We start from the raw sequence: 12,261 nt of genomic DNA, 5'->3' as shown, positions 1-12,261 counted from the left end.
CAGAAAACAAATTTTGTACAAACAGAAATTCAGATGCCAGAAAGAGGGCTGAGTGAAACTGAAATCACCAATCTTCTTGATAAAGATTTCAAAATAAAAATCATAAACATGATCATGGAGCTACAGAAAAATATGGATCTCAGGGAGGACCTCAAGAGAAAGACAGAAAATTTGAAAAATAAAGTATCTGAAATGAAACAAACAGGGGAGGGTTTTAAAACTAGATTAGATGAGGTAGAGGAAAGGGTCAAATCAAATAGAAATTACATAACGAAAAAAAAAGGAGCTGAGGCACAGAGAGAAAAAAGGATCCCTAGGCCTGGAAGAATCACAAGAGAACTGTGTGGCAAATCCAAACAGAGCAGTATTTGTATTACAGGGGTACCAGAGGAAGGAGAGAAAAAGAGTCAGAAAGTCTCTTTGAGGAACTAATTGCTGAAAACTTCTCCAATCTTGAAATAAAATTATAGAGATGAAAAACAGATTAGTGATTTCTAGAGACTAGGGATGTTAGAAGGGAAAGCTGGGTTTAACTATAAAGAAGCATGAGGGACATCTTTGTGGTGAAGGAACAGTTCTGTATTTTTATTCCCCCAGTTTTATTGTGATACAGTTGACATACAACACTGTATAAGTTTAAGGTATACAACATAATGATTTGATATATGTATATATTGTAAAATGATTACCACAATGAGTTTAGTTAATATCCATCATCTCACATAGTTCCAATTATTTTTCCTTGTGATGAGAACTTTTAAGGTTTACTCTCCTAGCAACTTTCAAATACATGACATAATTATTAGCTGTAGTCACCATGCTGTAGGTTACATCCTTACAATATATTAAACTTATAACTGGAAGTTTATACCTTTCTACTACTTTCACACATTTTGCACACCCCTTGCCCCCATTTTTTATAACCACCAACCTGTTCTCTCTAAGTTCAGGTTTTCTTAGATTCCATATACAAGTGAGATCATACATGTATCTCTTTCTTTGTCTGACATTTTTCACTTGGCAGAAAACCTTCAAGATCCATAAAAGTTTTCACAAACAACACAATTTCCTTCTTTCTTATGTTTGAATATTCCATTATACATACATACACATATACATACACACACACAAATATGCATAGTATACATACACATACAGCATTTTCTTGTTGATCTGTTGATAGACACGTAGGTTGCTAGATATCAATATGTATCTTGATTATAGTGGTATTTGCATGAAACTGCTACACATGGAATAAAATGACACAGAACTATGTACATATTGTACCAAGGTCAAATTTTTGGATTTAATATTGTACTACAATTATATAAGATGTAACCAATGGGTAAAACTGCAAGAGCCTATTTTTAGTGTTCTGATCATCTGTTTCTGAGTGTGTGTGTGTGTGTGTGTGTGTGTGTGTGTGTGTGTGTGTGTGTGTGTGTGTTTGTCTGTGTGTGTGTTTGTCTGTGTGTTGGGGGAATCCCTGCACCAACAAACAATTCTCAGACACCAGCTAGGGATCCTAAAACACAATTCAATTCTGAAACAATCTATCTGAGATATTCTCAGATTCCACGGGTTAGGTTTCAGTTCTCTGGGACTGCCCCCTCCATTTCAGAAGACAGCCACAAGCCCAGGTTATTGCCTGTGCTTCTGAACAACCAGCCATAGAACTGAATGTTTCAACATCCCGCCCCCTTGGACTTCAGATGCCACTCCGAAGTCCAGATTGCCACCTGTACTTTTGACCAAGTGGGTATAAATCAGAGGTCTTGGGAAGACCCCAATATTCCCTCCTCAAATTGAATTAATGTGATAGTGTGGCTCATGGAAATCAGAGAAACATTTTTCTAGCTAGAGTACTAGATTTTTTGATGAAAGTTTATAACTTGGGAACAGCCACAGAAGAGACGCATAAGGCAACATATGCAGAAAGGGCACAGAGATTCCATGCCCTCCCCAGGCTTACCATTCTCCCTGAAGCTACGTGCGTTCACCAACTGGAGGTTCTCTGAACCCAGTCGTTTTAGGTTTTTATGGAGGCTTCATTATATAAGCATGATGAATAAACTCACTGGTCATTGGCAGTTGATTGAACCTGCAGCCCCTCTCCCCTCTCTGGCAGTCTGGGGAGGGACTGAAAGTTCCAACTCTCTAATTGCACAGTTGTTTCCTCTTGCAACCAGTCCCCAACCTTTGGCTGCCCAAGGACTACCCAAAACCTACTTCATTAACACAGCAAAACACACCTTTCTTCTTTCATCACTTAGGAAATTCCAAGGGTTTACGAGTCCTGTGCCAGAAACATGAACAAAGACCAAATATATATTTCTTATTATAAATCACATTATCACAGCTACATGGCAAGAGGTAGAAGCTTTTCTGTCTGGGGGATGTACGAAAGCTGTGGCCTAGGGATCTGGGAAATCAATATTCTTGTTCCATTCCCACCACCAAACAGCTATAGGACTCCCAAAAAGTCATTTAACAGTCCCAAGTCTCCATTGACTCATGCATAAAACAGAGAGTAAAAATGTTTGCCAAAGCTATCTTGAAAGTTTTTTGTGAAGACAAAATAACAAATGTGAAATCTTTAGGAACTATAAAGCAGAGTTTGGTGAACTTCACTGTAAAGGGCCACAGTAAGTTGTTTAGGCTTTGTGGGCCGCTATGGTCTCTACTCAGTGTTGTCAATGGAGCACAAAGCAGCCACAGATAACATGTAAAAGGATGGTTAGCTGCAATTAAACTTTCCTTACAAAAACACACAGACCAAATTTGACCTGCAGGCTAGTTTGCTGACCCCTGCTAGAAAGGCCTATACAAACCTCATTTTTATGTTTAGATCCTTTATCTCATGTGGATAGTAAAGCAGAACAAAATTTAACTTAGGAGAGCTGGCTTCCAGTTCTGTCCATGACACTAATGTCTGTGTTGTTTTAGCAAATTTATTCATCACACTGGCCTCCTGTGGGGGGATAAGGGGGCGGAGGCAGTGTTCCCAGCCCAGGGTGATTTACTAGTGAGACTGAAATGAGTCTAAGGAAAGGCTAGGTCAGGAGAAACCCGTTCATTGCTCATGAAGAATACTGGCTCTGTTCTCCCCTCTGGCTGCTGCTCTCACTCCCTGTCTCCCTGCAGTCCCCAACAAGCTCGCCTCTCTACCCACCCCTTCTGGGAGAAACTCCAGGGGCAGATCCCCAGGGACTGACAGGTGCCAGAACAATTATGCTACAGAGGGGAGGAGAGAACAGTCTCTCTCCCAGTCCGTTGTCCTGGAAGCTGAGGGAAGAAACAACTATTGATATGTAAATGGTAAGGCCTGGCGAGAGATTCTGGAAATTTGAAATTTTATCGCACACCTTTTATTATAATTAGGAAAAGGTGAGCACTATCTCTTCCAAGGTCTGAAGTGTTTAAATCTATCCCCAATTGCTTTGATAATTCTCATGGAATGTGCTTTCTCAGGTTATGAAACCTCAAAATAAATTCATCATTACAAAGTCTTTATTAAAGGTTATATTTATCACATAGATCATTGGCATGGATCATTGGTCAATGAATATGAATATGACTTCTTTACTGAAGAAAAAGTCGATGCTGAAAGGATAACCTAATTGAAAGAACTTTAATGGTGCAGCAAATTTATTTTTGGCATTTCATATTTTGTCAGGCTCCCACGTCAGGTTTCTTAAAAATTGAAATTCAACCATGTAAATATGAAAATTGTATTGGCTTTTTTAAATGATTCACGACTCAGGGAGCATCCCATGTAGCAAGTAGAGGGAGCTTCCTTGAGCTGCAGAACAGCAAAGGTTTACAAAGGCAGAGAAGGAGTGGAAAAATGAAATTATTAGCAAAAAATTCATTGTTTTCAGCAAGGTCACTCTCCTAGCATTGACTGGGAAATTCCATATCGACTGCTTAACGGTTACAGGCCTGGAGGGGGTTGAAACTGCAGTTACGTATTGTGCAGTGGGAGGCTTTAACATAAGTGACTCCATTTTGGGCCCATGGTTTTCTTTTTAACAGGTTGCATAGTTTAACTGGAAAGTACTCGATTCCTTTAAAATGCAGTGCTTTGGTGCTTCTGAATTTCTTAAAGTTTCATTGAAATATGTATTTTATTAATACGGTATGATTATTTGAAAGATATTCCAGTTAACATAAACTATTATTTCGAAAAAGGGGTTAAAATCTATTCAAAATTAATATATAATTTGTTAGAAAATCAAAGGAGCTGTCCTCAACTATAAATTGCTTTAGATACATTAGTGGTAGTTACATTCTTAAAAATAGAGGAGCTGATAAAATAGATTAATTATAAATGTATTTGAATTTTTAATATGTATTTCATAAAATTCATGGTAATTAAAATTTTGGGAATTTTTCTTAAAGACAAGAAATATCTAGAATAGTGTGCTTCCTCTCACTGGCAAAACTCAATAAACAGCTGATTAATGTTAAACATGATATTAACAAAACGTGTACAAACTAAGCCCAATGTCAGATGAAGCAAGGAAATACCAATTATTAGAGCAGAAATAAACAAAATAGAGAATAGGAAAAAAGACAAAACGGAATTTATCTTTTGAAAAGACAAACAAAATCGACAAACTCTTGGCTAAACTAAGACTCAAATAAAATCAGAAATGAAAGAGAACACATTACAACTGATGCCACACAAATAAAAAGAATTTTGTGACTCCAGGGGGAAAATCCCAGGGTAAAATACCTTTGAAATCGAAATCACTCAAAGGGAGAAATAAAGTGGGAGGCACACATTTATTTCTCTCAAGCAGTCATCCACTTCTGCTCTCCCATGTCTCTCATGACCCAGCTACAGAAAAAGAGAGAGCTCCACCCAACCTCTCCAGTCCAGATAAGCCCTCACTTGCCCTTGTAATTAATTACCTATTGATTGATATGGAGATGGACTACTTCTCTCTACCCCTTGGAAACATATTGATAGGGAGATGTACTAAGGCTAGGTAAGAGATTCTGGAAATGTTACAATTTTACCCACAGATGGTAAGACATTATTATGAATAATTATATGCAAACAAACTGGTTAACCTAGAGGAAAAGAAACATACAACCTATCAAGACTGAATAATGAAGAACTACAAACCTTAACAGACCAATAATGAACACAGAGACTGAATCAAGAATCCAAAATCTCCCAGCAAAGAAATATCCAGGAACAAGTAGTTTCATTACCAAATTTTACCAAACACTGAAAGAGAAATTCATGCAAATCCATCTCAAACTCTTTCAAACAATTGAAGAGGAAACAATACCAAACTCATATTATAAGGTTTGCATTACCTGGATACTAAGGCCAGACAAAGACACTGTAAGCAAGGAAATCTACAGGCCATATCCCAGATGAACATAAATGCAAAAGTCCTCAACAAAACACTGGCAAACTCAACTGAGCAGCACATGAAAAGGATCATAAGAAAACATACGCATTTGCATGAGGGTTTGGAATCACCAACTGTGAAGATAATTTCCAGCTTTATGAGTTTATAAAGCCAAGAACTTTACATACTATTTCTTGTATATATTAACTGAATGATTTTTTAAATGTTCTTTGTAGGCAGTCTACAGCAGAGAACACTTAACATATGCTAAGACATGAATGAAAAAAATAAAATGATACAGACCTTTTAATAGAGTACGAAGGTTTTTAGCAGGTTTTCAGAGATGAGGTAACTAGCGGGGCCAGAGTCCTGACTCAACTGTATCATTCAGTTGGTTATCTGCACAGCTGAAACTTGAGCCTGGGCTGCTTCATTTTTATTCTAAGTTTGTTGCCACTTTGATCCTTCATAAAGAGAGAAAAGTAACATAAGGACACAGAAACAATATAGACAACATCTGAATGTTGAACTATAAACAGGGCTTTCTTTAAAATGCACAGACGTAGTCAACGGATGCTGCCTGAAAGAGGTGAACAGAAAGGAAGTGAGGGAAGATGAGATGCACATCATACTAGGTACTGGAAGGAAGAAATTTCCTCTACCCCTCGAGGTTCTTCTAGCCGGTCTAAGAGTCAAATTGACATGAGACAGATTAACGGGAGAAAAGAAACCACACAAGGTTTCATTACATATGTTCAGGGAAGCCAGAGACATGGATCCCAAAGACAATCAGGGACCATGAGGCATATATGTCATGTCATCCTGAACCAAGGAGAAGGGGGTACTATGGGTCTGAGATTGGAAAAGAAGCGGGAAGTAATTCACAGGAATATGAAAAGAGTAAATGTTTGTAAAGAAAATACTTGATGGGCCACACACGAACAATGGGCCACAGACAGAAATGTTAACAGGCTTTGTCACACTCCTTCCTGTCTATCACTCCTAGTTTACAATATGATACAGCCATCTGTGGTGATGGAATTCCTCCTAGAGCGGTTCCTCCATCTCAACACTTTTCATGCAGTTCTTGTGGGGATATCCAAGTATCTTCCTGAGTCTCCAGGGCCTTGGTAGTTTTCAGCACAGAATTAACTGTGGAAGAGTTTTATATCCTCTCTTGACTTGGGAACAAAATAAAAATTGTCTAGTCCATTCACGTATCCATTCATTCAGCAAATGTTTCTTAGCACCTACTATGCACAATTTCCAGTGCTGAGTCTTGTAAACATGATAAACAAGAAAGGCGTGCCTCTGGCCCTCCAGGAGCATATGAGCCAATAAAGGAGGCAGATGTTTAGCTTAGCAACAGCAAAATTACAGGTGCTATTTTAGAGAAACTAGTGTGTGGGGAGAAACTTGCCTAGTCAAGGAGACTGGCTGAGAAAAGACAACTTGCCAAGAGGAGGGGCATTTATGTGACTCCAAGGGATTACTCAGAGCTACCATGCAAAGGAGGAGAAAAGAGAGTCCCAGAGGAGGAAATCCTTCTCAGTTCCCGTCTCTCGACTTCTCTGCATACTCAACGGAATTGGCACATCTTCCTGCTTGGACCTCATGACATCACCAGCCACCCTTTTCAATCTTCTATGCAGGCTTAGCCTCTATTCAACATCTTGATGTTGCTCAGCCCTGCATCCTCTCCTATATCTACTTTCTCACATTTGGTGATTTTATCCAGATCACTAGCTTTGATCTCCAGGCTTGACCTTACCACTGAGCTACCAACTAATGTATCCAATGACATATTTCACATTTCTGCCTGTTGTTTTTTAGACATTTCAAACTACATACATGTATTTTTAGACATTTCAAACGTAACATGGCTTGCCTGCGGTAGCCGTCCACCTCTCTTCCATCCTGTGTGTTGAGCACAGAAGCTCTCTTGGAACACACTAACGTCAGCAAGAGAGGCCAAGGTTGGGAAGAAGAGAAAAGAGCTATTTAACCGAAGTTACTATGGTTGAGTAAGTAGTATTTAGCTTGGAGTACGCATTAAAGGAGAAAAACAATATTCCAAACCAATGACAATCTTCCTGATTTTTCACCTTATTTGTTCTCTTAGCAATAACAATCTCTTTAAATCTTCGGTAGTTTTTATTTTATTCTTTATTCTTTCATGTGTAGTCCAAATTTTTATAAAATGTAAACTATATCCAAACTCAATAATGAATCATCTTTAAAAGAAAACATACGTGAACCTGGATGATAGAGAGGATGTCAGTGAGGCCAGGGAAAGTTCTAGTAAAGGCATTAGATTTTAGAGACCAGATTTGGTTTGGCACAGCTCCTCCGCCCCACCTAGGGGGACATGTCTAGCCACTGATATCTTGCAGCGATCTCAATGAGTCATTATGAAAGCAAAAGACAACAATATGCTTTCTAACTTTTTGGAATCCCTAAGTATATGTCCTTGCCCTTTAGTCAAAAGAATCCATTTTGAATTAAACCACATCGTTCTCTGACAGTTTTCTGTTGCAAATACAAAATACAGTAATGAAAAGTATGAACAGTTCAATTCTCAGACTGATTTATAATGACAGTTCTCTGATACACGGGAAAGGAAGAATTCAGCAGATTCTGTGAAGTGAAAGTTCTCTATTACGTTGTTCCCCTGTGTTGATTAAGCAGGTGTTAGGTAGTTTGCAGACTAGTACCTTTGAGACTTCTGTTGTGCGGAATTACTTATTGCTCTTAAATGTTATGCTTTTCTCAATGAAAGCCCTGATATAAATCCTGATTGAGAATCTATGAAGTACAAAGGACAACTCCTCCTGGGCTCCCGGGAGGAGTCACGGACTAATCCTGAGGCACCTCTTAGATTTTACCAAATTTTTGTTAAGAAAAATAATCTGCTTTGGAGGACTTCCAAAATTTATTAAATATGCTACAGACAATATTAGTCTATTTAAACAGTTTAGCCCATTACACTACTCTATTATTCCATAAGAAAGATATTTTCACTGAGACCTATATATAGAAAAGAAATGGTCCATATTTGTAGCCTAATATTTAAGGTCTCCTGGAAACTGGACCATCTCATCCATGCCCATGGCTTAAACTAATGCAAGTGTAGGACTTCAAATTCTACAGCTTTTGACAAAACTTCACTTCTGATCTCTCTAATCAAAGAAGCTACTCAATTTTATTTCTTAGTTACCTTTCAGATGATTCAAAAATCAACATGCCTAAAACACAATTTATCACATTCAATAAAACCATTCTTCCATTTATATCCTCTGCTTCTTTGAATGAACACCTGGTATCTCAGACCAGAAGCCAAGAAGTTATCCTGGAGTCTTTCTTTTTCCTTCCCTGTCATATTCAGTCCATCACTAAGTTCTTTGAATTCTTCTCCCTGAACATGTTTACAATCACTCCTACCTTCACATTACCAACCCTGCTGCCCTACTTCAGGCCTTCATCATATGCCATCTGCACAATTTATAACAGCTTCATTAGTAGTTGCTTTTCTTCTGGGCACGTCGTCCCTTCCCTGTCAGATAGTCATACTACTATGGGAACATGTGTCATGGGATTTAACTTTCTGATTCATAAATCTGTCACATTACTACCATTTTCAAGTTCTTTAATGGACCCTATCACTCCAGATCCCTATCTAAACTCCTTTGCACGGATTACAAGTCACTTTGCGATCTAGCACCCTGCCTCTTCTCCCATCAGGCTTAACCTCTTCCCAAACACTTTATTTTTATGTCCCTAAACATTTATTTTCCAATTCTCAGAAAAATCCCCTCACATTGTCATATATCCAGGTCTGTGCCCACTTGGGTTGTTGTTCACATGGAATCGTGACCCCTTCTTGTCCATCCATCAAAATCTAATTTATAATTCAAGTCTAACGTCAGTAATATCTGCTATATAAGCTTTCCTTATAAGTCTCCTGAGATTTTAGAATCTCTTGTCCCTCTACACAGTGAATATATTTAAAATATAATGATTGTCTCTCATAATAAAATTTTTTCTTATATGCCTGTCTCCTACTAGGTTATACCTTCTTCAAAGTTAAGATATTTGTCTATAAATCTTTTTCTTTCTATCACTTAGGATAGTGCCTGACACACAGTCAGATGCACTACTTTTAAGAAATTGACTTAGATGCATTTCCATGATGTTGAGCATCTTTTCATGTGTCTATTGACCATCTGTATGTCTTCTTTGGAAAAATGTCTATTCAGATCCTCAACCCATTTTGTAATCAGATTATTTTTCTGGTGTTGAATTGCATGAATTCTTTACATATCTTGGATATTAGCCCCTTATTGGATATATCATTTGTGAATATCTTCCCCCATTCAGTAGGTTGCCTTTTTGTTTTGTTGATGGTTTCCTTCACTGTGCAGGAGCTTTTTAGTTTGATGGAGTCCTACGTGTTTATTTTTGCTTTTGTTTCTTTTTGCCTGGGGAGATGTATCCAGAAAAAAATGGCTACGGTTGATGTCCCAGAGTTTACTGCCTGTTTTCTTTTAGGAGTTTTATGGTGTTAGGTCCTACATTTAGGTCTTTGATACATTTTGAGTTTATGGAATAAATAAGCCACAGCAATGAAAGGTACAGCCTAAGGAATATAGTCAATATTATTGTAATAACTTGGTATGGTGACAGACAGTAACTACTACACTTATTCCATGGTAAGCATTTTGTAATATAAATAAATGTGGAATCACTATGCTATCCACCTGAAACTAATACTATGCCAACTAGTAAAAAAAAGAAATTGAATGAACAAACGAATGTATGAAAATATGTACGAGATTAACTTGAAAAAATAAGGAATTACTTTTGCTTCAATAGCTTTCCAACTCTACCACCTATTAGTCCAAAAGCCTAAGTTGCCTTACAAATTGGATATCTGAATCCTACCTCTCAGTTGAATTCCTTGAAGGCCATTTTACGATATTTCTTACAGAGGGGGAAGGGCACAATGGGAAGAACAGACTGGGGATGCAAAGATGGGTTTGCCTTGATCAGCTCCAAAGCCTCTGTCAGTTCTGTCTTATTTGTGTCTCTGCCCAGGACCAAGGCAAATGTGTGCTATTATTAAGGAGTTATTTCAAGTCCTTTATCAGGGAGACCAGTTGACAGGATTTCATAAATGCTAAGAAAGCAAGAACTGAGTGAAGAAAATGACATTAAGCAAATCTGCATCCTTCTGTGAAAGAAAGAACCAACCGGGTTTGCAATGCTACACCTTCACAAAACCAGAATGCCCTTCTTTCTGACCTTACACCGGAAACCTGCCCACTGCAGGACCTTGTTCAGTGCTGGAAGACAGGACGGTGCCAAAGGCCTGGGAGTACAGCATATGCACAGTAGACGATTCCAAACTCACATAAGCAAGAGCAAAATGGGAATATGACATGAAATAAAGTCAAAGGCAAAGTGACCCATACTTTGTTTCACCAGACTAGAAAGTCTTTATTACAGAAGCTACTACTTTGTTAATTTATTCATTCAGACTCCTAAAATTTTTCCTGAGATGTCATGCATAGAACCAGATGCTGTTAGAGTTACAAGAGGCCTGAGACACCATCTGGTTGGGTGCTTCTCAAATCAGGATCCCTGGAACCCTGGGTTCTGATGTGACTCCTCAGGGACCAGCCAAGAAACAGAAGAATTCTAGTTAAAAGCTTAAAATAATCTGATCTACTCTAACTCCCCTGATTTACAGATGAGACATCTGAGGCACAGAAAGGCTAAGTGATTCACCAGGTTCATGGCAGATGTCTAGGACCTACCTAGGTCTTCCAATGCCCATAAAAATGGGGACATTATACTTGGACATGTTTTAGAACCCAACTGCCTCAATTCAAACCCTGCTGCTGTTATATGACTTTGAGCAATTCATTTACCCTTTCTGGGTATCTGAAAAGCAGAGTTCATACTGGTATATGCCTCATAGTATTGTTTTGAAGAATAAGTGGATAATACATAGGTAAAGTTTACCACATAGTAAGCACTCAAAGTATTACTTATTGTTACAGTAACTCTTTTTCAGTTTTATCAAACTCAAAACTTGAGGGCTAAGCACTGTGTTAATTTCCTATGGTTGCTACAGCAGGTTACCATAAATTTAGTATCTCAAAACAATACAATTTTATTATCTAAAAGTTATCAGGACCAAATGTTCAAAATGGGATTCCCTGAGCTAAAATCAAGGTGTCAGCAGGGCTGATGTCTTTCTAGAGCTTATAGGGGAGCACCTTTCCTTTAACTTTTCCAGCTTCTAGAGGAAAAGCTGTGTCCCCTTGGCTTGTGTCCCCTTCCTCTACCTTCAAAGCCGGCAGTGTAGCTTTATCCAACCTCTAATTCTGACTCTCTACCCTCTATCTTTTACTTCTCTCACGTAAAAGGACCCTTGTGATTACAGTGGACTCACTCAGATCATTCAGGATGCTCTCCCTATCTCAAGATCCTCAACTTAATCACACCTGTTAAGGCCTTTTTCCATGTAAGGTGGTATATTCACAGGGTCTGGGGATTTGAACATGGACGTCTTTGAAGGACCATTATTCTATGTGTCATAGCTAGGTAATATATTTAATGCACAAAACAGCTATGTGTAAGAGAGGTTTGGGATAACTGTCCTACAGCACTACATTGGTTGGTTAGACCAGGTCTCTGAAGCAAAGAAGCAAGGTGGTGACTGCCCGAGTCTATGCTACTTAAGAACCCTAGATAATTCAAGATAGTTTTCTCATAATGAAATAAAATAGTAAGTTTCCTCCCACATTCACCCAGTCTGCTCCCTACATGTTTTAAATACCTGACCATGGAAATGACCCACTTTTTATCTCCCTCTGTTGACTATTTC

At 38.3% G+C, this 12,261-nt stretch overlaps 1 long non-coding RNA gene across 2 annotated transcripts in view; it reads right to left on the bottom strand.

The window, feature by feature from the left end:
* Positions 1 to 12,261, bottom strand: part of LOC108403483 (uncharacterized) — a 288,767-nt gene that overhangs the window by 254,336 nt on the left and 22,170 nt on the right. For both annotated transcript variants that reach the window (XR_012133135.1, XR_012133136.1), the window contains exon 2: positions 5,673 to 5,833. This is a non-coding gene — a long non-coding RNA (uncharacterized lncRNA). The remainder of the gene's footprint in view (positions 1 to 5,672; positions 5,834 to 12,261) is intronic.

This window comes from Manis javanica, chromosome 7 (assembly GCF_040802235.1).
Source record: "Manis javanica isolate MJ-LG chromosome 7, MJ_LKY, whole genome shotgun sequence".
Lineage (NCBI taxonomy): Eukaryota > Metazoa > Chordata > Mammalia > Pholidota > Manidae > Manis > Manis javanica.
Note: the sequence above shows the minus strand (reverse complement) of the source record. Positions and strands in the feature narration are given on the sequence as shown.